The 26,424-nt window shown below is 40.9% G+C and overlaps 1 pseudogene; it reads right to left on the bottom strand.

Annotated features, from left to right (window-relative positions):
- Positions 1-20,492: 20,492 nt before the first annotated feature.
- The window catches only part of LOC149747405 (solute carrier family 68 member 1-like), a 32,871-nt pseudogene continuing 26,939 nt past the window's right edge, over positions 20,493-26,424 (bottom strand).

Raw genomic sequence — 26,424 nt, forward strand, 5'->3', positions numbered from 1 at the left:
GGCTGTTGTTTTCATTCACTTTCTGGGGCATTTTCAAGGTCCAAGATCTTTCATCTTGTTTTAAGTATATTTTCAAAACATCCCTATCCTTGGCCTCTTAACTGCTGTCTCCTGCATGTATGTGGGTTTGGTCCTGTGAATGGCTGCTTCCTCTCCACCCCAGCTCACCATGTAACTTTATGGCACTGTGTTTTCATATACTTATTTTGAAACTATAAAGCCTTCTTATTTTGTGACTCTACAACTTTCAAACGTATGGTTTATATGAAGTACATGAAAAAAAATTGCATGGTACGATGAGAAAGCTTTTAACACTCAAAATCTAAATATTTTATGGTAGACAAAGCATGTATGTGTGTACATAAACATAAGTATCTTAAATAGTTTGTACAACATACCACAGAACCACATCTCTGCTGGCATGAGAGAAGACCACTATTTTATCTTTGCACAACCACAAACTGGTCTGAAAATGAGGAAGAGTACTTTTATGAAAGAGAATACTTGAGCAATCAATCAACCTGAAAATCAGACAGAATTAACTCCCTTCTCTGCTGAAAACTGTGATTGAGTTTTTAATAGCTACAACTAATGTGAGTTTGTTTTGCAACTTAGCCTGGGATCTTCCTTAAACTTACTGTGTGCATGAATCATTAAATCCAGGGGAAATGCATTTGGTTATTAGATAACCAAAACCTTAGATTGTGAGAACTCTGCAGTTGTTCCATACAGTTTCCTAAAATTGACAAAGTAAGTACTGAAACCAGCTATTAAGCTGTTTTACAATAGAAGCTTTATTTCCAAGTTCATTAGATTTCTATGCTCAAGTCTTTCCAAAAAAGTTTTAGATATGACAGGGCAGGCATCAGAGGCCAGAAGCCTTTCCTCCACCACAGAGACTTTTGTTCTTAGCCAACAGAACTCAGATCCCACCTTCCCCTCATGCCTCCCACTCCAGCCCTGGGGACGTGGGTCAGGGAAGCCAGCTTTGCTCAGGAACCTCACTAAAGTGAAGTTTGGTATTTGTGAATGTAGAACAGGCTGTTCTCCCTCCAGGAATGGTCCATTTTATAACCAGAACTATAAATGATATTGAGCCAAATTTGATGCTTTTCAGATATCTTACAATTTAAACAAATTGTCTTAGGTTAGTTATATGCACTTTTTTTGCTTTCATAAGGAGACATATTTACAGATCATTTTTACCACATCTACAGTGCTCATCATGATTATTCAATAGAATAAGTCTCAGGAAAATAAATATAAGTTACTCCTGTAGGGTTTGATAGTACAATGGATTCATTTTTAGAACCTTCAACCCCCTGTTTGATTCATGGACTGGAATTTCTCCACTATTGTCTATAAATAGCAGCCCATGTCTATAAATACATGGGCGTATTTTCATCTTGACACATGGTAACACATCATATTTGAGGACATCTAACATTTGTTAGCTCTTTTATCCAGTTTGGAACTTATGTCTGTTTGGACACAAGCATCAGGAATAAATTATATTTTTGACATATATGTTTAAAGATGTTTCAAGAAAAAAACTTTGTTAGGTTTTTTTGACATGGTAGGTGGTACATGGAGTCAATCATAAAATTGCCTTCAAAAAAATTCTGGAACTAAGGAAACAAAATTGCTGAGAATCACACTTTTTGAAGCATGTACATAATGGATTAGAGCAAAGAGATGAAAAGTCATCTTTAAAATAAGACAGGTCCCCAAACCAAGACTTGGCTAAAAATTGACTGAAGGAAGGTAATAACATATTTTAGAATTAACAGCTCGTGCGAGTGGAGGGTGGGGAGGATCGGGTCAGCCTTAGAAAAGGGAAAGGCAGACTGATTTCACAGTGGATCTCCACCACAAGCCCAGGAGACCAAAGCCTGGTCCATTTTGCTCAATGCAGCAGGTGCCTCTCTGTGTGGATGGAGATGGGTGCATCCATTTTATCAAGTGCCATGACATCATCCATTAACGTTATCCTGAATCACCATGTCCCTCATTCTATGCCCACCATATCCCTTATATAGGATAAGGGATAGTGGGGGAACATAACCATTTGTCCCATGGATAGTTTAGTGTCTCAGTATAGATTAAGATAGGTTTGGCGCTTTTTTTTTTTTTTTTTTGCATTGGTCTGTGAGTTTGATCCATGCTACTGTGCCTGTGAGAGATGATTCCATTCTCAATGGACCAACATATTATTTCTATACCAAAAAACCCTCAAACTGTGATTAATTTACCTACATTATACTCCTTATGGGAATGGTGATGACCAGCCAGCCTTCCCTCATCCAACAGGTATCAGGCCTCACTTGCCTGAAACATGCAATGTATAGGAATGAGGCTTTCTCATATGCCTGTGGTTCTTATTCAAGGTCTCTTCTGTCCCACCACACACTCCCAGTCCCTGGTCCCCATATCAGTTTATCCAGCCCTCATCTTTATCATCAAAAACAGGGTGAACATTTACACCAGGAGGCAGGAAACTCAAATTCTAGTTACAATCCTGATATTTCCCATGTGACCTTGGAAAATCACATAACCTTAATCATTTTGTCTGCAAAAATGGAAATTAATAAAGACCACCTGTACATAAAGTCATGGACCTGGATCAGAGACTCTTAAAGTCTCTTCCAGTTACAGGGTCTGTTCCTTTACCTGCTTACTTTCTTTTGTGAATTATAAATTCTGTGGGTTTTTCCCAAAGGCTAATATAAACATATCTGTACTTACATAGTATACAAGAGAAGTGGTATAATTTTCTGTGTTTTCCCACACATTTTAAAAACAAATCTCATAAATTCAGAGTTCATAACACTCCATAAGATAAATGGGAAACGATTTACTGCAAAATAGTACATACCTGCAACAAAGTGTATAAGTGGAGACATTGTTTTGAGAGTTATGTGCTTGACAAATTGTCAGCTCCTTATGATCTGAAACCAAAATCCCTGCATTTCTTACTCCCCCAGCCCATATTCATCACCCTCTCCTTTACCTTCCCCTGCTGTTTCATTGCGTGAGGCTTGCCTAGTCCCCTGAGGAATACCTGGAGGAAAAGTACTCTAAAAATGAAAATAGATGTATTTCTACCACATGAAGTTCTCAAGCTGGACCACAGCTTCACTCTTCAAGAAAAAGAGTCTTCCATGAGGGAAGAATTATCAGTATGTCAGCCAAATGAAGATATTTCTGAAACGTGATAATAAAGTTCAAAGGATAAAACCAAAAAAGAAAAAAGAAAAAAAGAAAGAAAAAGAGCTTCCTACAACAGCACTGCAAGACTATCACACATGCAACTAACAACAAGGACAGCATGTACTAGGTGCCAGACATTGTGCTGACGCTGTTAATCCTCACTACAATCTAACAAGGTTGATAACACTGTTATCAATTTTTCTTTTTTTAACAGAGAAAGAGTCTAAGGCACAGAAAGCTTCCACTGCACAGCAGATGAGTGGTTGAAGCATGACTTTAGACCAGGCAGTCTGATTTCAGAACCCACATTCTTCACACAAAGCTCTACTGCCTCCTGGTGTTTATTAACAGTGCTTGGACCACAAGCATTAGAATCCCCAGTGATGTTGGTTAAATGCAGTTCCTTGGGCCATCCCATGTGGGCTGATTCAGAATCCTGCTGTAAATAGGGAGTTTGCAACATGGCTCACCAGGGAGAAGACAGAGACAAGGTCCTCAGCAAAGCAATATGTACTTTAATTAAAAGCATTCAAAAGTCATGAAATTATTTTTTAATGAAGCAATTAATTTTTAAGTGTGCAGATAACCTAAAAAAAGAAAATGACATTTCAAAATAGCAAGTCAAATGGCATTTGTATAATCACTTCAGCACAGCCTTCCAAAAATAAAATGAAAGCAAATTCTGTGGTCTGTAAATTTTTTCAAGTCAAGTAATTCACCCTATGTAGTGTACAATTTATGAGTTTTGACAAATGCACACAACTGTGTAACCACCACTACAATTAAAATACAGAGTATTTCTATTACCTAAAAAAAAAATCCCTGTGTCCCCATACAGACTGAAAGTGAGGGGATGGAAAAAGATATTCCATGCAAATGGAAATCAAAAGAAAGCTGGAGTAGCAATACTCATATCAGATAAAATAGACTTTAAAATAGACTTTAAAATAAAGAATGTTGGGGCTTCCCTTGTGGCGCAGTGGTTGAGAGTCCGCCTGCCGATGCAGGGGACGTGGGTTCGTGCCCCGGTCTGGGAAGATCCCACATGCCGTGGAGCGGCTGGGCCCGAGAGCCATGGCTACTGAGCCTGTGCGTCTGGAGCCTGTGCTCCAGAACAGGAGAGGGCGAAACAGTGAGAGGCCTGCATACCGCAAAAAATAAATAAATAAATAAATAAATAATGTTACAAGAGACAAGGAAGGACACTACATAGTGATCAAGGGATCAATCCAAGAAGAAGATATAACAATTATAAATATATATGCACCCAACATAGGAGCACCTCAATACATAAGGCAAATGCTAACAGCTATAAAAAAGGAAATTGACAGTAATGCAATAATAGTGGGGGACTTTAACACCTCTTTTACACCAATGGACAGACCATCCAGACAGAAAATTAATAAGGAAGCACAAGCTTTAAATGACACAATAGACCAGATAGATTTAATTGATATTTATAGGACATTCCATCCCAAAACAGTAGATTACACTTTCTTCTCAAGTGCACACGGAACATTCTCCAGGATAGATCGCATCTTGGGTCACAAATCCAGCCTCAGTAAATTTACAAAAATTGAAATCATATCAAGCATCTTTTCCAACCACAACACTATGAGATTAGAAATCAATTACAGGGAAAAAAATGTAAAAAACACAAACACATGGAGGCTAAACAATACATTACTAAATAACCAAGAGATCCCTGAAAAAAATCAAAGAGGAAATAAAAAAATACCTAGAGACAAATGACAACAAAAACACCACAATCCAAAACCTATGGGATGCAGCAAAAGCAGTTCTAAGAGGGAAGTTTATAGCAATACAATCCTACCTTAAGACACAAGAAAAATCCCAAATAAACAATCTAAACTTACACCTAAAGGAACTAGAGAAAGAAGAACAAACAAGACCCAAAGTTAGTAGAAGGAAAGAAATCATAAAGATCAGAGCAGAATTAAATGAAATAGAAACAAAGGAAACAATAGCAAAGATCAATAAAACTAAAAGGTGTTTCTCTGAGAAGATAAACAAAATTGATAACCTTTAGCCAGATTCATCAAGAAAAAGAGGGAGAGGACTCAATAAAATTAGAAATGAAAAAGGAGAAGTTACAACGGACACCGCAGAAATACAAAGCATCCTAAGAGACTACTACAAGCAATGCTATGCCAATAAAATGGACAACCTGTAAGAAAGGGACAAATTCTTAGAAAGATGTAAGCTTCCAAGACTGAACCAGGAAGAAATAGAAAATATGAACAGACCAATCACAAGTAATGAAATTGAAACTGTGATTAAAAATCTTCCAACAAACAAAAGTCCAGGACCAGATGGCTTCACAGGTGAAGTCTATCAAATATTTAGAGAAGAGCTAACAGCCATCCTTCTCAAACTCTTCCAAAAAATGCAGAGGGAGGAACACTCCCAAACTCATTCTATGAGGCCACCATCACCCTGATTCCAAAACCAGACAGAGATAATACAAAAAAAGAAAATTACAGACCAATATCACTGATGAATATAGATGCAAAAATCCTCAACAAAATACTAGCAAACAGAATCCAACAGCACATTAAAAGGATCATACACCATGAGCAAGAGGGATTTATCCCAGGGATGCAAGGATTCATCAATATATGCAAATCAATCAATGTGATACACGATATTAACAATTTAACAAATAAAAACCGTATGACCATCTCAGTAGATGCAGAAAAAGCTTCTGACAAAATTCAACGCCAATTTATGATAAAAACTCTCCAGAAAGTGGGCATAGAGGGAAGCTACCTCAACATAATAAAGGCCATATGCAACAAACCCACAGTGAACATCATGCTCAATGGTGAAAAACTGAAAGCATTTCCACTAAGATCAGGAACAAGACAAGGATGTCCATCCACTCTTGCCACTCTTATTCAACATAGTTTTGGAAGTCCTAACCATGGCAATCAGAGAAGAAAAAGAAATAAAAGGAATACAAATTGGAAAAGAAGAGGTAAAACTGTCACTGTTTACAGATGACATAATACTATACATAGATAATCCTAAAGATGCCACCAGAAAACTACTACAGCTAATCAATGAATCTGGTAAAGTTGCAGGATACAAAATTAATGCACAGAAATCTCTTGCATTCCTATACACTAGCAACAAAAGAACAGAAGGAGAAATTAAGGAAACAATCCCATTCACCACTGCAACAAAGAGTATAAAATACCTAGGAATAAACCTATCTAAGGAGGTAAAAGACCTGTACTCAGAAAACTATAAGACACTGTTGACAGAAATCAAAGATGACACAAACAGATGGAGAAATATACCATGTTCGTGGATTGAAGAATCAGTATTGTGAAAATGACTATACTACCCAAAGCAATCTACAGATTCAATGCAATCCCTATCAAATTACCAATGGTATTTTTTACAGAACTAGAACAAAAAAATCTTAAAATTTGTATGGAGACACAAAAGACCCCAAATAGCAAAACCAATCTTGAGAGGAGAAAACAGAGCTGGAAGAATCAGACTCCCTGACTTCAGACTATACTACAAAGCTACAGTAATCAAGACAATATGGTACTGGCACAAAAACAGAAAGATAGATCAATGGAACAGAAGGAAAGCCCAGAGATAAACCCATGCACCTATGGTCCACTAATCTATGACAAAGGAGACAAGGATATACAATGGAGAAAAGACAGTCTCTTCAATAAGTGGTGCTGGGAAAACTGGACAGCTACATGTAAAACAATGAAATTAGAACACTCCCTAACACCATACACAAAAATAAACTCAAAATGGATTAAAGACCTAAATGTAAGACCAGACACTATAAAACTCTTAGAGGAAAACATAGGAAGAACACCCTTTGACATAAGTCACAGCAAGATCTTTTTGACCCACCTCCTAGAGTAATGGAAATAAAAACCAAAATAAATAAATGGGACCTAATAAAACTTAAAAGCTTTTGCACAGCAAAGGAAACTATAAACAAGACTAAAAGACAACCCTCAGAATGGGAGAAAATATTTACAAACGAATCAAAGGACAAAGGAGTAATCTCCAAAATATGTAAACATCTCATGCAGCTCAATATTAAAAAGACAAGCAACACAATCAAAAAATGGGCAGAAGACCTAAATAGACATTTCTCCAAAGAAAACATACAGATGGCCAAAAGGCACATGAAAAGTTGCTCAACATCACTAATTATTAGAGAAATGCAAATCAAAACTACAATGAGGTATCACCTCACAATGGTCAGAATGCCCATCATCAAAAAAATCTACAAACAATAAATGCTGGAGAGGGTGTGGAGAAAAGGGAACCCTCTTGCACTGTTGGTGGGAATGTAAATTGATACAGCCACTATGGAGAACAGTATGGAGGTTCCTTAAAAAACTAAAAATAGAATTGCCATATGACCCAGCAATCCCACGACTGGGCATATACCCAGAGAAAACCATAATTCAGAAAAACACATGCAGCCCAGTGTTCATTGCAACAGTATTTACAATAGCCAGGTCATGGAAGCAACCTAAATGCCCATCAACAGACGAATGGATAAAGAAGATGTGGTACATATATAGAATGGAATATTACTCAGCCATAAAAAGGAATGAAATTGGGTCATTTGTAGAAACATGGATGGACCTAGAGAGTGTCATACAGAGTGAAGTAGGTCAGAAAGAGAAAAACAAATATCATATATTAATGCATATATGTGGAATCTAGAAAAATGGTACCGATGAACTGGTTTGCAAGGCAGAAATAGAGACACAGAGGTAGAGAACAAATGTATGGACACAAAGAGGGGAAATCAGGGTGGGTGTGGTGGTGGTGGGATGAATTGGGAGATTGGGATTGACATGTATACACTAATATGTATAAAATAGATAACTCATAAGAACCTGCTGTATAAAAATAAATTAATTAATTTAATTAAATTTTTTAAAAAATCCCTGTGTCCCTTTGTAGTCAACCCATCTCCCTAACCTTCAGGCCCTGGCAACCACTAATGTGTTTGCTGCCCTGATAGTTGTGCCTTTTCCAGAATATCAGATAAATGGAATCATACAGTAGATAACCTTTGTCTGGCTTCTTTCACTTAGCATAATGCATTTGACATTCATTCATGCTGTGTTGGTATTAGTAGTATCTCTTTTTTATTGACGTGTAGCATCCCACAGTGTAGATGTACCACACCCTGCTTACCAGTTAACCAACTGAAGGACATTTGAGTTGTTTCCAGTTGGGGGAGGGGTAATTATGAATAAAGCCACAATCAAATGTGTACATATTTGGGGTGAACATAGTTTTTGTTTCTCCTGGGCAAACAGCTAGCAGTGGGAATTCTGCATTGTATGTCAAGGGTATATTTAACTTAATAGGAAGCTGCTAAAACTGTTTTCCAAAGCAGCTGTACCATTTTAATTCGTACCAGAAAGGCATGAGAGTTCTGGGTGTTCCACAACCCTGTCAGCATGTGTATAGTATTATTCGCTTTTTAAAAAAAATTCTATTCATTGGCGGGTTTTTTTGGCCATACCACATAGCTTGCCGGATCTTAGTTCCTTGGAACCCCGGGCCCACAACAATGAAAGGGCAGAGTCCTAACCACTGGACTGCCAGGGAATTCCTGTATTATTAGGTTTTATTTTAGCCATTCTAATGGTTATGTAGCGATATCTCATTGTTTTGGGTTTTTTTTTAAGATTTATTTTTTCTTTATTTTCTTTATTTTTGGCTGCTTCGGGTCTTAGTTGCAGCACACGGGATCGTCGTTGTGGTGCACGGGCTTCTCTCTAGTTGTGGCGTGTGAGTTTTCTCTCTCTAGTTGTAGCACGCAGGCTCCAGGGCACGTGGGTTCTGTAGTTTGTGGTATGCGGGCTCTCTAGTTGAGACGCATGAGCTCAGTAGTTGTGGCGCGTGGGCTTAGTTGCCCCGCAGCATGTGGGATCTTAGTTCCCTGACCAGGGATCAAACCCACGTCCCATGAATTGGAAGGCGGATTCTTTACCACTGGAGCACCAGGGAAGTCCCTATCTCACTGGGGTTTTGGGGGTTTGTTTTGTTTTTTTTTTCTCGGTACGCGGGCCTCTCACTGTTGTGGCCTCTCCCGCTGCGGAGCACAGGCTTCGGACGCGCAAGCTCAGCGGCCATGGCTCACGGGCCCAGCCGCTCCGCGGCATGTGGGATCTTCCCGGACCGGGTCACGAACCCGCGTCGCCTGCATCAGCAGGTGGACTCTCAACCACTGCGCCACCAGGGAAGTCCTCTCACTGGTTTTTAATTTGGATTTTCCTAATGACCAAAAATGTTAAACATCTTTTCATGTACTTTTATACCATCTGTATATCTTCTTTGGTGGAATGTCCAAGTATTTATCCATTTTTTTTATTAGGTTGCTTGTTATCTTTTCATTAGTTGTGAGAGTTCTTTATTATTCGACCTGCAAGTCCTTTATCAAAGTTGAATTTTGCAAATAGTTTTTTCCCAGTCTGTGGCCTTACCTTTTCATTTTCTTAACAGTCTTTCAATGATAAGAAGTTTTAATTTTTTTTTCAGATTTGTTGAGGTGTGATGAACAAGTAAAAATTGTATATATTTTGGGTTGTACAATGTGATTTTTAAAGGTATACAATGAGATGATGTGTATATTAATACACATACATTGTGAAATATTTACCATAATCAAGTTAAATAACATATCCGTCACCTCACATTGTTACCAATACAGTATTATTAACTACAGTCACCATGCTGTACATTAGATCCCCAGAACTTATTCATCTTATAATTGAAAGTTTGTATCCAACCCTCCCCACCCCTATCCCCTGGCAACCACTGTTCCAACCTCTGGTTCTATGAGTTCAACTTTTTTAGATTCCACATACAGTTGAGATCATAGAGTGTTTGTCTTTCCGTTTCTGGCTTACTTTACTTAGTATAATGTCCTCCAGGCTCATCTGTGTTGTCACAAATGACAGGATTTCCTTCTTTTTTATAGCTGAATAATATTCCTGTGTGTGTGCATGCGTGTAAAATCCCATTTACTTTTTTTCTTCCCATTTTATTGTGATATAATTGACATACAGCATTGTATAAGTTTAAGGTGTACAGCATAATGATTTGACTTACATATATCATGAAATCATGACCACAGTAAGTTTAGTGAACATCCATCACCTCGTATAGATACAAAATTAAAGAAATGGATAAATTTTTTTCCTTGTGATGAGAACTCTTACGGTTTACTCTCAACTTTCATATATAATGTACAGGAGTGTTACATTTATCATGTTATACATTACATCCCTTGTATTTATTTATCTTACAACTAGAAGTCTGTACCTTTTGACCACCTTCATCCAATTCCTCCTCCCCCCACACCCCACCTCTGATAACCACAAATTTGATCACATTTTCCCTGAGGTTGTTGTTTTTGAAGTATACTTGATATACAACACTATGTTAGTTCCTGGTACACAACATAGTGATTCGATATTTCTGTACATTTCAAAATGATCACCATGATAAGTCTAGTTACCATCTGTCACTATACAAAGATGTTACATAATTATTGACTTACATTCCAAACACTACATTTCCCACTCATGACTCATTTATTTTGTAACTGGAAGTTTATACCTTTTAATCTCTTTCACCTACTTCTCTCCTCTCCCACCCCCACAAACTGTGTATTCTCTGTATCTATGACTCTGTTTTTGTTTAGTTATGTTTGTTTGCTTGTTTTTTTTAGATTCCACATCTAAGTTAAGTCATACAGTATTTGTCTTTCTCTGTCTGACTTATTTCACTTATAGCCTAATACCTTCTAGGTCCATTCATGTTGTCACAAATGGCAAGATTTCATTCTTTCTATGGCTGATTAATATTCCATTAGACACACACACATACACACGCACACACCACATCTTCTTTATCCATTCATCTATTTATGGGCTCTTAGGGTGCTTCCATATCATAGCTATTGTAAATAATGCTGCAATGAACATAGGGGTGCATATATCTTTTCTAATTCGTGTTTTAGGTTTCTTTAGATAAATAAACAGGAGTGAACTTGCTGGATCGTATGGTAGTTCATTTTTAATTTTTTGAGGAATCTCCATACCATTTTCCATAGTGGCTGTACCGGTTTACATTCCCTCTAACAGTGCACAAGTGTTCCCTTTTCTCTACATCCTTGCCAACACTTGTTATGTATCTTCTTTTTCTCTTGTCCCCAAACAAGATTCCAAGTGGAATGTACAAGGTGAAGGTGGCCCCAAAGGCATCTGGTCTGAAGAGCTAAGGTGGAGTTGACAGAGCAAGAGGACACCACAGCTGATGGGCCAAGGACACACCTTCCTCTGAAGAAATGCTCAGAACTTGTTTTGAACTAGAAACGCCTGTGGAAAACTGGGCATGTAACTGAGGAGGACCCTATGAAGCCTGCCCAGAATAGAGCCCCCACCCATGTCCTCTGCCTGCCTTTTGTCTGCAGAAAAACTTTAGTCAAAGAATAAATTTAATCAGAGAAATGAGAAAAAAAATGAGAAACAGTCAAGCAAGGCAAAATAATAATACCTTAGCTATTAAACAAAGTCAAGGACCTTTAGTTCCTCCTCAAGGGCTGTAGATAATATTCTCAGCCACATCCTTGAGCTGTTGCAGATACTGAAACCCCCGCCAGGTGGAAGAAGTTAACTGCATGCTGCCCACAAGCACATAGATCCCAGACCAGTTGGAACCAGAGGGTTGGTCATGCTGACTCTCGATGACCTCACCACCAACCAATCAGAAGATCCATGCACGAGTGGACCACGCCCTGCTCCTTGAGCACTATAAGACTCCTCACCACCCCCTCCAGGGTGGGAAGCACAGTTTGGAAGGCATTAGCCCACTGTGGCCCCTTTGCCTGGCAAAGCGGTGAAGCTATTTTTTTTTTACTTCACCCAAAACTCTGTCTCCACGTTTCTATTCTGCACTGGTGAAAAGAGGCAGAGTTTCTGCAACAGATAGGGGGCTTGATGTGGGAGAAACATCTGGGAAGCTAAGGAAGGGAATATCTCATGGCCCAGTGTGCACTGGGACTCTCAGGAAGTATAAGGAGGTGGGGAGGTATAAACAGGCACATTTTAAGCATGAGGCTTTGTTTTCAAGGTTGCCTCATGGTCACAAGACAGCCATTGTACTCCAGCCATCACATCTGCTTCCATCAGGAAGAAGGGCCCAGCCACAAGTAGCCAAACCTTTTAGAAGTTTGTACAAATGTTTCTACAAATAGGATTTCACTTGATCTTTGATCTGAGGGAGGCAGGAAAGCAAGGAAAGAGGTTCATAGGGGCTAAGGGACTTGACAAATGTCACACAACTAGTAAGGAACAAAATCAGGATTTGAACCTCAGCCTTAGTGAAGGCTACCTGCCATTCCTTACTCCAACTAGGGTGGCTCCCCGGGAGGAGAAGCTCACATAACTCTACTTCACCCACCAACCACACCCTGGGTTTGAGAGAGGCAGAGCTGGAGGTTTACTGCCCCTGCAAGCCTTTGCCTGGACACCTTCTCTGTGCACTGCGCTCGGCTGGTTGTGGTGGAGTCAAGACATACCCCCATCTTCGTGGAGTTGAGGTTCCAGTGGGTGATAAGACAAACACAGACCAATGCCTCCAAGCAGACTGTGGACCGGGTCAAGGGGAAGAGGTTGCAGAAGTCCAGGTGAAGAAGTTGGGAAAGGCCCTCAGAGAGTAGCATTTGAACTGGGGCTCAGAGGAAGAGCTGGCTTTTGATATAAAGGTGTAGAAGGAGGAGGAGGAAGGTGTGAGCATTCTGGGAAGAGCGTGTAGTCCAGTACGGTTTTCATTTCTCACATCTACTCCATCGTCACTTCCTGTCTGTCCATTGCAAATCCAGGCCTGCCTTTATCTATCCCTGCCACACCCTCACCTAAGCCGCCAATACCTCTCGCCTGGATGATGGAAATATCTTCCTAACTGGTCTCCTGGCTGCTTCCTTTGTCTCCTTCCAGTTTGTCCCACATGCTGTTACAGGTTTCCAGCTTGAGTGACTAGGTCCAGTAGTATCACCAAGTGAGACTGGGAATATGAGAGAAGAACAGATTTGGGGGTAAGGGGAAGTATTAGGTTTGGATGTCCAGTATGAAGCGATTGTGGGACATCCAGGAGAGGACTTCCTATAGGCAGCTAGGGGACTCACAGTCTATACCTTAGCTGGGAGCTACAGAGTTGGGTGTCTTCAACAGAGATGAAGTGATCAAGGCCACGAAAAAGAAGAGGGCGTACAGGATAGTCAGGACAGAACCTGAAGGCAGAGGGGACGGGGAGAAGACAAAAAAGACATCCACAGAGTAAAACATAAAGACAAGTTTTAATAAGAGGGCAGATCAACAGTGGATGTGGCTGAGAGGACACAAAATGACCATCCCCTGGGCCTGCAGTTGGGATGTCTTGGGGTTTTGCCAAAGTGGGTTCAGTGGAGGTGGGGGCAAGGGCCAGATGCAGGGGCTTGTGAGGGAATAGAGCAGAGAACATCAGGTACAAGTTGTCATCAAAGAGTAAATAGGAAAGAGAAAGCAATAAATAGCTAAAAATTAGATTCACAGGGCCATTCTTAAGAGTCCATATGAATGTAGTGTTTCTACATTATCAGTTACGTAATGTAGTTTTTTTGTTTGTTTGTTTTTTGTTTGTTTTGTTTTTTGGGTTTTTTTTTTGCGGTACACTGTTGCGGCCTCTCCCATTGCGGAGCACAGGCTCTGGTCGCGCAGGCTCAGCGGCCATGGCTCACGGGCCCAGCCGCTCCACGGCATGTGGGATCTTCCCGGACCGGGACACGAACCCGTGTCCCCTGCATCGGCAGGCGGACTCTCAACCACTGCGCCACCAGGGAAGCCCAGTAATGTAGTTTCTTATCAGTTCCTACTCTTAAAAGGAAAAAACTAGAATGCACAAGGACACACAGACGAGGATATTCACCACAGCACTGTTTTTCCTTATAAATTGGAAACATCCTAAATGATATTCAGTAGGAGAAGGGCCGAACCTCTATACATCATATGGCATTACATACAACAATTAAACAAGAAATGATTTATGCACCAAGATGAGAGGTTCATTCAAAATACACGGGCAAGTGACAATGTTGATAGTCATTATGCAAATAAGTTATAATCAATACTTTTTATGGATACATACTTATGTGGATGCATAGATGTGTAGGAAAGTGTGTACCATGAATGGATGATGGCAGATACCTCTGGGGAAGGAGAGTGGATATTGGTGGAAGTCAGAGAGGACTTTACAGCCTTATGAATGCATTCTTTAGAATGAAAAGTGTACACAAGTAAGCCTTCAAGGCCAGAAAACGATGGAAGAGGCAGAACATGTTTACTGGCCAAGAGAAAGGCACCAGTAACAGAGAAATTAAAGACAGGAGAGAGAAGTTCTAGGTGGGGATAAGATCTCAGAGATAGAAGGATGCATCTTCCTGGGTCCACGGATGGAGGGGAAACTCCTAGTGGCTCCAACAGGTAGAAAGGAGATAAGGGTAGGTGTAAAGTAAGGGAAGGGGACACAGACCCAGATCCCTCCAGATGGCTTCAATTTCTAACTAAGTAGGTGACCAAGTTGTCACTAAATATGATAAATATTTAGAGGCATGCAGGGAAAAAAAAAAGGAGAGAAAGCTGGTTGGGAAGGAAGAGAACTAATGAGCAGGGCTTGGGTTGGAATGAACCACTTACCCCACTAGCTACTTATAACACTGTTGGGGTGGATCTGCCCTGGGTGTGAGGACAGAAAGGTCAGGTGGGGGTAACACCAATCCAGGACCGGGTTTGGGTGCAGGTCCAGCACATGCAGAGTGTGTGAAAATGACGAGGTTCAGCTGGGGTAGGGAGAGACCAGGAAGAGAATCTGAGGGATAGGAGAGAAGATGGGATTCAAAAGCCTGGAGGCAACATGACAACAGAGGAGGGCTAGGAAGGGGAGACTGATGGTTAAGGAGGAGCTGGGTTTAATTTCAGAGGCGGGGCAACAAGGACCTACTGCATAGCACAGGGAACTATACTCAACATTTTGTAATAACCTACAAGGGAGAAGAATCTGTAAAATAGATATATACGTATGTACAACTGAATCACTGTGCTGTACACCTGAAACTTACACAACATTGTAAATCAACTATACTTCAATAAAAAAGAAAATATAAATATTTTAGCTAAAAAAAAAAATTTCTTTCAGAGGTGGGCAGGTGGGGGAATAACCAACCAAGTCCAGAGTGGACATGGCACTGGGCGGGGCTGAAGCAGAGCACAAGAGGCAAGGGTCAGAGTTGAGGTCAAGAAGGCTAAGATGTTGACCCAGTCATCGCGTGGACATTAGTGAGCCTCCCAGGAGAGCAGGAGGGTGGGGGAAGGCAGGCCCGAGCCAGGTGCCACCCCAGTGAAGGGAAAGGAACTGATGCGCGTAGAAGCCAGTGCCTTGCAGGAGGGTGAGTGCCGACTTTCCGGTAGAAAAGGAACATCTTGGTGGCATTGGGCTCTGAGGAAGGGAAGGCCCGGCCCTCCTGGCCCGGAGCACGTGAGGTCTGAGAATGAGCTGCTGTGAGCTGGGGCTGCCGGGGAAGCAGAGGTGAAAGAGGCAGCGATGAGGAAAGCTCTCTCTCCACCCTAGGGAGTGTTTAAATGCTGGTGCCCAACCACCCACCACGGCTCCCCCCAAGAGAGGGATTTAGTTTGTCTAAGGTAGAACCTGGATATGGGTGATTTTTTTTTTTTTTTGATATGGGTGATTTTTAACTTGTGATAATTTGAGACTTCCATAAAATTTGCAAGAATAGTACAAAGAATTCCCCCACACCCTTCTCTCAGATTCCTGTTAACATCCGAATCACTCTTCATTACTTTACTATCTCCACACACGTTTTCCCCAAAGTGTCTGCATTTAAGTGGACAGGAATGCCTCAAACCTCCCGGGTCATGTGCTTAATGCTTCCAGGATCAAGAAGCACTGCTTAGTAGAGGAACCCGGAGTGAACAGTATAAAATGGCAAGGAGGTGAAGGTAAAGAAATGTTATAGAAATGAAGGTGGGGTGCCCCCTCACTCAGGCCCAGGGTCTGAGGGCAACATGGACGAGCGCCTGGCTGGCACTGCAGGTCTGCAATGACTTCCTGAAGAATGACCACGGGCATCTGAGCCTGGGCCTCTCCTGGTCCACCACTGCTGTCACTGCCCATCAATGCCTGGCACTTTCCATCACCTCCCCTGGGTACAGGGGGTTGGGGTCCTAGGTCAGCCAGATCTCTAAGTCAGTGTGGCGGAGCCGTACTTTTCCTGTGACACTGAAGAGCATGGAGCCCTGGGCATCCCGGAACACTGGGTTGCCACTGTGCAGTAATGGCATGGGGGAACAGTCACTGTGCGTATGTGGGCAAACAGGACCCTCTCATTTTCCTGCCAGATGTAAGTCTTTGGCCCAATCTCCACACAGGACACATTGCTGTTCTGGTCCAGCACATCATGGATGTAGTGGTATGGCTGGATGTGGATGATGGACTCTTCAGTTGCCACGGTAACTCATCCAGAAGTGTGGCTGGCTGCAACAGACTCATCAGATCAGGAAACTCCTTCACCCAGCCCTAGGGATCAGTTCCTGGCAGGGCAGGGCCTATTTGTTGTCTTTTTGATAATAGCCATTCAAAAAGGTGTGAGGTGATATGTGAGGTGGTTTTGATTCACATTTCCCTGATGCTTAGTGATGTTGAGCCTCTCTTCATGTGCCTGTTGGCCATCTGTGTGTCTTCTTTGAAAAAATGTCCATTCAGTTCCTCTGCCTATTTTTTAACTGGGTTGTTTGTTTTTTTGACGTTGAGTTGTATGAGTTCTTTGTATATTTTAGATATTAGCCCCTTATTGGATATATCATTTGCAAGTATTTTCTCCCATTCAGTAGGTAGCCTTTTCATTTGTTGATAGTTTCCTTCACTGCGCAAAAGCTTTTTAGTTTGTTGTAGTTCCAATTGTTTATTTTTGCTTTTGTTTCCCCTGCCTAGGGGAAGAAAACAAAATATATATATTATATATAAATATAATAGTTATATATATTATATATATATAAATATATAATAGTTATATATATATTGTTATATATATTATAGCAATATATATTGCTAAGACTGATGTCAAAGAGCCTTCTGCCTATGTTTTCTTCCGGAATTTTTATGGTTTCAGGTCTTACATTTAAGTCTTTAATCCAATTTGAATTTATATTTGCATCTGGCGTGAGAAAGTAGTCCAGTTTGAGTCTTTTGCATGTAGCTGCCTGGTTTTCCCAACACCGTTTATTGAAGAGGCTGTTTTTTCCCTATTGTATATTCTTTACACCTTTGTCAAAGATTAATGTGTGGTTCATTTCTGGGCTCTCTATTCTGTTCCATTGATCTATGTGTCTGTTTCTGTGCCAGTACAATACTGTTTGATTACTGTAACTTTGTAGTATAGTCTGAAGTCAGGGAGCATGATACCTCCAATTTTGTTCTTTCTTAAGATTGTTTTGCCTATTGGGGTCTTTTGTGTTTCCATAAATATTTTGGAATTATTTGTTCTAATTCTGTGAAAAATACCATTGGTATTTTGATAGGGATTGCACTGAACTGTAAATTGCTATGGGTAGTATGGTCACTGTAACAATATTAATTCTTCTGATCTATGAGCAGGGTATATCTTTCCATCTGTTTGTGTTATCTTTAATTTCTTTCATCAGTGTTTTATAGTTTTCCTAGTATAGTTTTACTCCTTAGATTTATTCCCAGGCGTTTTATTCTTTTTGATGCAGTGGTAAATGGGATTGTTTTCTCAATTTCTCTTTCTGATAGCTCATTGTTAGTATATAGAAACTCAACATATTTTTGTATATTAATTTTGTATCCTGCAACTTCACCAAATTCATTGATAAGTTTTAGCAATTTTTTGGTGGAGTCTTTAGGATTTTCTATGTATAGTATCATGTCATCTATAGTGACAGTTTTACTTCTTCCTTTACAATTTGGATTCCTTTTATTTCTTTTTCTTACCTGATTGCTGTGGCCAGGACTTCCAATACTATGTTGAATAAAAGTGGTGGGAGTGGACATCTTTGTCTTGTTCCTGATATTAGAGGACATGAAGATAATTTCAGCTTTTCACTGTTGAGTATGATGTTAGCTCTGGACTTTTCATTTATGACCTTTATTATGTTGAGGTATGTTCCCTCTATACCTGCTTTGTTGAGAGTTTTGATCATAAATGGATGTTGAATTTTGTCAAAAAGCATGCTCTGCATCTACTGAGATAGTCATATGGTTTTTATTCTTCAACTTGTTAATGTGGTGCATCACATTGACTTGCAGATATTGAACTATCATTGCATTTCTGGGATAAATCCTACTTGATCATGGGCGTATTGCAGGAGTTACCAAAATATAACACAGAGATATGAAGTGGGCAAATGCTGTTGGAAAAATGATGCTAATAGACTTGCTTGACACAGGGTTGTCACAAACCATCAATTTGTAAAAACAGCAATATCTGTGAAATGCAATAAAGTGAAGCACAGTAGAATGAGGTATGCCTGTAATTTCTATTGACCTATCTTCAAGTTCACTGATTCTCTCCTCACGGGACACTCTGAACATTACAGTTTGCACAAAACCAAACTTCTTCACAATCTTTAGCTTCCCTTTCAAGATTAAGTGTGAGTTTATGATAAATAGACCTCACTGGAAGATAATGCAGTCAATATCTCCATCCCTGGCCTTCCCCATCTCCAGGACCTGATAGAACTTCGCTGATTTCAGGGAAAGCAAAAAGAAAACAAATTCAGGAACTATACCATTTTGCACTCTCTTACTTCAATATCCTGGCTTGAATCAGAGAACTCAGAATATGAATCAGGTCTACTCCACCTACATTCCTTACACTTCTTATTGAACATGCTTACCCACCAACCAAGTAGCAGAGACACAGAGTACGCTTGTGAAGTATACCCAGTGGTAAGCTGGCTGGTGAGAGCCGTTGCTAACTTTTCAGGAACTTCTCAAACTGGTTTTTAAACATGGCCATTATTTTAAAATTTTATATTCCATATATAAAATTTATATATATATATATAATCAAATAAATTATATTAAAAACAAGGGTGATAAATACTCAAGACATTACTTTCTAACTACTTTACTACATTTTACTATTTTTATTCTTTAATGTTATTAATGTCTATTCTACCTGTATGGTGATATGACATGTGTATATGGAGTTATGATTATTTATTTCATCTTCCAATTTTATAATGGTATGCTACTGAGCACTTCTTCCCAAATCTGTGTTCCCTGATATCACATTTGTAGCTTGAAATTAGCCATGTTGGATGTATTTACACCATGGAAATCAGTATAAATTGCTGCTCTGTTTTGTTGATTGTCTAGTCCAGGGGTTAGCAAATTTTTCCAGTAAAGAGCCATATAATATTTTAGGCTTTGTAAACCACATGCAGTTTTTGTTGCATAGTTTTGTTTGTGTTATAAGCCTTTAAAAATGTAAAAATTATGCTTAGGTCTCATACTGTACAAAAATAGGCCACAGGTTGGATTTAGCCCAGCAGTGATAGTTTGCTAACCCGTGGACTAGACTCAAGAAAGTAATAAAATGTTAATAATGCAGATTAAACTCAAAACTTTCATGTCTATAGCTGTTACACTGTGAAAAACACAAGAAATTCAGAACATATTCTTTCCAGTATTCAAAACCTATCATTCAATTAATCAAAGAGGTTGCTCTCATCATGGCTGACTGAGTGCCGTTCTGAAGTGTGTCTTCATTGTGTCCGTTTTGTCTTACTCGTTAACATAAATGAAAATATAAAACAATATTTAGGTTGGAACTACACTGCTTGGTCATGACATGAGTGACTTCTTTGTGGAACTGAATAGCAGTCAAGCATTCATTCATAGTCTTGATTTCATGGCTCTTGTTGCCAATTATAAACACTTCTAATGCAACATGGAATTTGTAAGAAATAGCAAGTCATGGGACTTCCCTGGCAGTGCAGTGGTTAAAACTCAGTGCTTCCACTGCAGGGGTGTGAGTTCAGTCCCTGGTCGGGGAACTGAGATCCCACATGCCGCACCATGCAGCCAAAAAAAAAAAAGAAAAAGAAATAGCAAGTCACACTGAAATTATAGGTATATGGAATTTCAAAAAAAAAGGAGGTATATTTTATTATGATTTGTAAGTCATATGCTATACACTTTTCTTATCAGTAAAATTTATAATAAAATTACATATGTATATATGCATACTTTTTTTTTCAGAGAGCCAATCATTAAGCATTTCTATCACACCAGTGTGTACCAGTGTCTCATGCTGGGCCACTTATCACTCCTGGGTAAGAGAATCTGGACAAGCACACAGAGTCTGAGTCAGATGAAGGTGGGTGACTGAACTGAAAGGTCTGGTTCTTAGCCAGTTGAGCGTGAGAGAGAGAGAATGAGAGAGAAAACAATGAAGGTGACAGAAACAGAGAAAGCTGCCTCAGCCACCCTGCCTCTCCCACTCTAGTCCTATTTCCTGTCCCTGATGTCTATGAATTTGCCTACTGCATCCTTACAAGAAACCTCTCTTTATTTAAGAGAGCTGAAGATGAATTCCTGTTTCTTTACAACCAAAAGCTCTGCAACCAAGACAGTGAACCACAGAAATCTGGACTATATGAGTCCTCTTATCGAGGTCCCTGAATTCCCAAGTCTGACAACCATTAATCACAGGAAATGTACAGATGATGGTGATGAAGTATTACTTAATGAAAAGGGTAAAAAAAAAGGATGTAGCACTAATAAAATCAGTCAAAGAAGCAATATGAGGCTTTAAAAAAATAAAAGGAAGTGGCACACACAGTCAGGGGGGCTCTGGGCAACACAAAGCAGCTCACATAGCAGTGCAAGGGTGAGGAGTGACAGGTTGTGTCCAGGCTATGAGACCACTTGGAAACAGCCCACTTAATTTATATTTAACTTCCTTATTATGGAGTCAAAAACCCCTAAGTTGTGCTGGATTTTTGTTTGTTTGTTTTCTAAACAAATTAGAGGTTATAAAGAACAGTTTTACCCTCTGGCATAATGTAAACTCTATAAGGACAAACAACTGAAGTTTCATTTGACTCCCATGATGGCTGATGTTGCCCTTAGAGAGCCCCTGTGTGGTCTGTCTTGTTCCTGATGGAGAATGGGCTCCAAACCAGAATCTGAATTCCTGCAATGCCCAGTAGGACCAGGCAAATCAAATTAAACATGGCATCATGAAGATCTAAGATTGTACTGGGAGGAAAAAAAGATTTAAAGCACGTTTAGGGCTTCCCTGGTGGCGCAGTGGTTGACAGTCCGCCTGCCGATGCAGGGGACACGGGTTCGTGCCCCGGTCCGGGAAGATCCCACATGCCGCGGAGCGGCTGGGCCCGTGAGCCATGGCTGCTGGGCCTGCGCGTCCAGAGCCTGTGCTCCGCAACGGGAGAGGCCACAACGGTGAGAGGCCCGCGTACCGCAAAAAAAAAAAAAAAAAAAAAACACGTTTAGTTTCTCCAGTGGCTTCTTTTCTTATTAATTCAAAGCTATACAACAAAAAGTTTCAGAAAAGTTTTGGTATATATTGAACCCATTTAAAAGGTAACTGAAATTTTATCAAATAATTTTGATTCTTTCAAATAACTGAATAAGTCAGTAAACCCTACCTTCCGGTTGATTATACCAGAGGAGCTGACATGTAAACCCTGGATCACAATGCCTGGGGAGAAATGCTGAGGCCACAGCGAAGGACCACACACCGGCCACAGGAGGACAGAGGTGGAGGTGGGCGCAATGCATAGGCATATGCATCTGTATACTCATAACACTTTAGTCTTGAAATTACCACCCAATGGGTTTCAAACAAAGTGGCAGGAGCTGGGCATTCATTTTTATTACTAAACTTACTTCCATTCTACAAAATTTGAGGCTACAAGAGGAAACCAGAGTTAATAATAATATTCAGAAATGACACAACCTTATTTACTGCCAAGAACTTCAATTAAGCCCAAAGATGCCTATGGTTCTCCATTATATTTGATAGATCATATTTTTTCATTTAAATCATACACAGTAAAAGAGGCCTCCTAATTATCTGAGGGCTGGTTATCTAGTCTGCAGCTTCTTTTGGGTTACTTGGGCTATTTAAGACAGCACCTCGTTAATTCAGCCGATTGAGGAGATAAGTGGAAAGATCAAACTATATGATACAAGAAAAGGAGGCAGTTTGTTACATTTTCATACTAAAACCAGTTGCAATAACCAGAACCCATGTGTGATTCACTCATCTAAAAATTAGGCACTGTGTGATGATTAACGCGCGAGGCACTGGGTCAAGGACTGGTTATCCAATGGTGGCCAAACTGACAGAATTCCTACTCTCACGGAGGCCGCCTCCCAGTGCTGGAGATAGACCTTAATCAAGTAATCATAAATCAGATCGACTTACACATGACTACGTAAGAAGAAAAAGTGCTGAGGTGGAAAAAACAAAGCATTAGATAGGAGCGCATAACCAGAGCATCTGGTCTACTCTTGGCAGGTGGAGCCCGGAGAAGACTCCCGCAGGGAAGTGGGATTCGAGCTGAGTCCTGAAGGATAAGTAGATGTTTACTAGAAGGCCTCTGCCTAGAATCATGGGCAGAACATCCAACCATCACAACCTCCTCCTCTAAAGGCCACAGGTGGGAAAGTTCTTGGTGCTCTGGGCTGGATTGCATTTGCTTAGGTATGACCACCCCTTCCAACTACTGCTCCACAAAAGCACCCTTCACCTTGAGCCCTGCTCAATACAAGAATTGCTGATTATGACCAACCCAGGCTTTGCTCCCTTGCTGCTATTTTCTATGCTCGGGGACAACCACAAAGGCTTGGGTCATCAATTGGACTACCCAACACATACTGACTGTAGCCTCTAGAAGTAACAGAGGAGCAAGAATGCTGTCAGGATCTGGTTACACTTCTGCTCCACCCAAACTATCTATGGAAAACTTCATTTCTGGGTGCACATAGTGTTTTGTCTTCCTAGCATTCCTTCCCTTAAGAAAAATCCTGGCCGCAGCGGTGAGAGGCCCACGTACCACAAAAAAGAAAGAAAGAAAGAAAGAAAAATCCTCTGCCCTCTTCCACAGTAACCCTGTCTTACTTCTGAAGATGCAGTGGAGGCTGACTACCCTGCTCACACCCCCAAGGGCAGGCACACCCCCAGACCTGGTCAGAGGACTCCAGCCTCAGGCTACAACTACTGCCTCAGGAATGGACATGTGACGCACGCAAAGCCTTTCAAGGTCCACCTGTGAACTTTTGCTGTGCTACTGGGACAAATGTACATGTTTCCTCTAGGATCTGAGGCTGTTAGGCCCATGTAAACCTGGAGTCATCTTGCTGCCATGTGGTAAAAGTTTGCACTCAACACAGAGGGAAAGTCAGAGATAAACAGGTTCCTGACATCCTCTGAGTACTAGCTACATAGATCCAGCTCTGCCTGACTTTTCAATTTTATGAGCTGGTAAGTTCTTTTTTTATTTGAGCTAGGCTGCGTTGGGTTTCTGTCACTTGCAGCCGAAGTGGCCTGACTGGTGTAACTTTACCATTGGCACTCATGTCCATATTACCATAACTGGCTGCCTCTGACCACTATAGGGAAAGGATTCAGTGATTTCTAATTGGCCATTACTAGCAAGGACACAGGAGGTTTGAAACAGCTGAGCACAGATTTCAAGAATGAGAAGACAAGGTCATGACTATACTTTTGAACTTGATGTTGTAGGTGTGCAGAAGCATGATGCTTCTCTCCCCACCTTTGACTGTTCACTGATTGGAACCACAAGACAGACCAGATGGGAGGACTGGACCAATAATGGGTGCAAGATGCCAACAAGGTAAGGGAAACCCAAATCCCACTTTGCAGCAGCCTAAATCACACATTTCTTAAACACAATAAAAGAAAGGAAGCAGCCTGATCAAGACCTTTAAAGGAGAAAAAAACCATAGAGCCATGACCATGAGCTGCTAGTCAAGGAATTAGGACAGTATGTGCTCAAAGCCCAGTGTTTTATGAAAAGACTGGTTTCTGCTTGGCTAGGCACCTGTGTGCTTTTTATCTGAGTGTTTAACAGCAAGGAGCCCATTATCCTTCGGCACTCTCTAGTTATAGCAGATTCCAATTTCAGAAACAACAAGAAATTGGATTCCAGCTGCCAGGGGTTCTCTCTGGGAGATTTTCTATCTCGAAGACAGAATTGTCTTTTTCTCTTTTTTTCATGGTGAGAGGAGGCATGCGGAACACCTGTGATTATCTGCAGAGGCAAAGCCTCATGTGAGCGTGCTGACAACACTACAGGGAGAAAGCCTTAGGCTGGAAGTTCAAGGGAAGGCAGGGGAATGAACGTTGAAATGATTAAGGCAGTTTGATAACTATCATGTTGTGGTCTAACCCCCAATGCTTTCAGGTTGACACCGTTATTACCGAAGCTGCAACAATTTTCATTACCCTACTACTTCACTGAATCACCTGATGCTCTCCAAAACTTTCCTTCATCTTTCTGCTCCTTTCTTAAGATTTCCTCTTTCTTTTAAGATGTTATTCTAATCTGAGAGATATGCCCATGATTTAGAGAATTTCTTTTCCTCTCTCACATTACATCCCCTCTACTGGGATGTGGATGAACCTAGTGACCAGTTGGCCTTTTATACTTTCAGAATGTCAATTTCATCCTTAACAACATTTTTATTTTTATTTTTTATTTTTATTTTTTGCGGTATGCGGGCCTCTCACTGTTGTGGCCTCTCCCGTTGTGGAGCACAGGCTCCAGACGCGCAGGCTCAGCGGCCATGGCTCACGGGCCCAGCCGCTCCGCGGCATGTGGGATCTTCCCAGACCGGGGCACGAACCCGCGTCCCCTGCATCGGCAGGTGGACTCTCAACCACTGCGCCACCAGGGAAGCCCCTTAACAACATTTTTAAATGAATCTCTGGTAGAAAAATAATACCTAAGCTCTGCTTATAATTTAGTTCACTCAAATATTTATTGCACACTTACTGTTTTAGATGCTTACAGTACAGAGTAAATAATTCAACAATGATGCTTACCCTCAAGAAAGTTTACATTCTAGTGGAGGCAAAGAGACAATAAATATATTTAATTTTATCTTATAAGAAGAACCTCTGGGCTTCCCTGGTGGTGCAGTGGTTAAGAATCTGCCTGCCAATGCAGGGGACACAGGTTCGAGCCCTGGTCCAGGAAGATCCCACATGCCGCAGAGCAACTAAGCCCGTGCGCCACAACTACTGAGCCTGCGCTCTAGAGCCCAGGAGCCACAACTATTGAGCCCGTGTGCCACAACTACTGAAGCCGGCGCTCCTAGAGCCCGTGCTCTGCGACAAGAGAAACCACGACAATGAGAAGCCCACGCACCACAACAAAGAGTAGCCCCTGGCTCGCCGCAACTAGAGAAAGTCCATGCGCAGCAATGAAGATGGAACACAGCCAAAAATAAATAAATAAATGTAAAGAACCTCTGCTTATGGAAAAAATTTGCACCCAATTTTCTCTCACAATGCTCTACTTTTGTTTTATTTTTATTTATTTATTTTTTTGCGGTACACGGGCCTCTCACTGTTGTAGCCTCTCCCGTTGTGGAGCACAGGCTCTGGACGCACAGGCTCAGCGGCATGTGGGATCTTCCTGGACGGGGCACGAACCTGTGTCCCCTGCATCAGCAGGTGGACTCTCAACCACTGCGCCACCAGGGAAGCCCATGCTCTACTTTTAAAAGAAAAATATCTACCTGCAGGTTATTACGTTCTGAAGTATTATTGTCTGGTATCTTTTCCCTCATTTTCTTAATTTAGCTTACTTACTTGTCTTAGCTTAGCTTTCCTTGCTAAACCATTTGTAAATTCAGCTCTGTGAGGTAAAGGGGGCCATATAAATCACTACCCTCTCACCTCCAATCCTATCATACTGGGGCTCTTCCACATCTCAACACTAAAGCAAAGTCTGCCTCCTTTCCACTCTCCTTTTCTGCTATCAAAATAAGCTCAGGGTTTCCCTGGTGGCGCAGTGGTTGAGAGTCCGCCTGCCGATGCAGGGA

This window comes from Delphinapterus leucas, chromosome 15 (genome assembly GCF_059928025.1).
Source record: "Delphinapterus leucas isolate spDelLeu-1000000601 "Yukka" chromosome 15, BTC_Dleu_Yukka2, whole genome shotgun sequence".
Taxonomy (NCBI): Eukaryota; Metazoa; Chordata; class Mammalia; order Artiodactyla; family Monodontidae; genus Delphinapterus; species Delphinapterus leucas.